Below are 991 nucleotides of genomic sequence, written 5' to 3' on the forward strand. Positions count from 1 at the left end.
GCTCCTATGTCTCCTTCCCTTTTGCGGCAAAAGTCTATAAACTGCTCACTACCGTCTGTGTCTAGTTTTGTTTGCTTCGACCGTCATTAATTTAGTAAGTTTAAGTGTCCTGAACCTGACAGATTACATAGGCTACACTTTGGCTAGGGAATAACTGGCATGGCCATTTTAAAAGGGGTCGGCCCTTGGACTTTCATTTTGAAATGTCTTAATGAAATGTCACTTGGCATGATGAGGCACCACAGGGTCCCGACCGCGAGAGTTATGTCATCATGTCCGACAGACAGTGTGTTTGTGTGATGCTAACGTGGCCTTGTGCATGGATTAAACCTATGGAACAGCTGGGTGAGCTGTCCTGAATAAGAGCTGCACATGTTAGAGCGCCACCTCCCTGACCTGTGACATAAGCCTCACTGACTCTCTTCACACTGATGGCGGCCATGGTGGCGCTCGCTCTCAGCAGATTACCAGGATCCTCGAGAGGGCGGACCAACTGCAAAGTGTATTCCGCAAGATGTAGAGGGACCTGATGTCTCTGAGAAGTTATTCAGCAGGAGAATTATATTAATGTAACAGATCCAAGAAAGGTTGTGACGCTCTCTTGGGAAAATGTCAAAAACAACGGCAATGAATAAAAAATAGCCTTCTGAGCTTTTATTTTCTCAAAGACCAGGATACCCAGGGCTCGGTTTACACCTGTCGCTATTTCTAGCCACTGGGGGGCCATAGTCAGGCTGGGGGAACGCATATTAATGTTAAACTCATAAAGTGAAATTTTCATGCCATGGGACCTTTAAATGTGACTCCCTGAAAAGAAGATAGAACTGATTTCAACTGTCCAGGACTAAGCCCCTTTTTAAAAAGTCCTTTGTCATCAGTCTGTTCAGAATGAAGCGTTATATGAATGAAGCGCTTCCTGGCTGACATTATAGAAAATGTATTCCTGATTGTTCCAACTGGGTTTGAAAGGTGATTTTTCAAACCCAGTTGG

The 991-nt window shown here is 44.7% G+C and overlaps 1 protein-coding gene across 1 annotated transcript in view; it reads left to right on the plus strand.

The window, feature by feature from the left end:
• The window catches only part of LOC116701714 (hippocalcin-like protein 1), an 88,514-nt gene that overhangs the window by 80,434 nt on the left and 7,089 nt on the right, over positions 1-991 (plus strand). The window lies entirely within an intron of this gene.

The sequence above is a fragment of the Etheostoma spectabile genome, chromosome 14 (genome assembly GCF_008692095.1).
Source record: "Etheostoma spectabile isolate EspeVRDwgs_2016 chromosome 14, UIUC_Espe_1.0, whole genome shotgun sequence".
Lineage (NCBI taxonomy): Eukaryota > Metazoa > Chordata > Actinopteri > Perciformes > Percidae > Etheostoma > Etheostoma spectabile.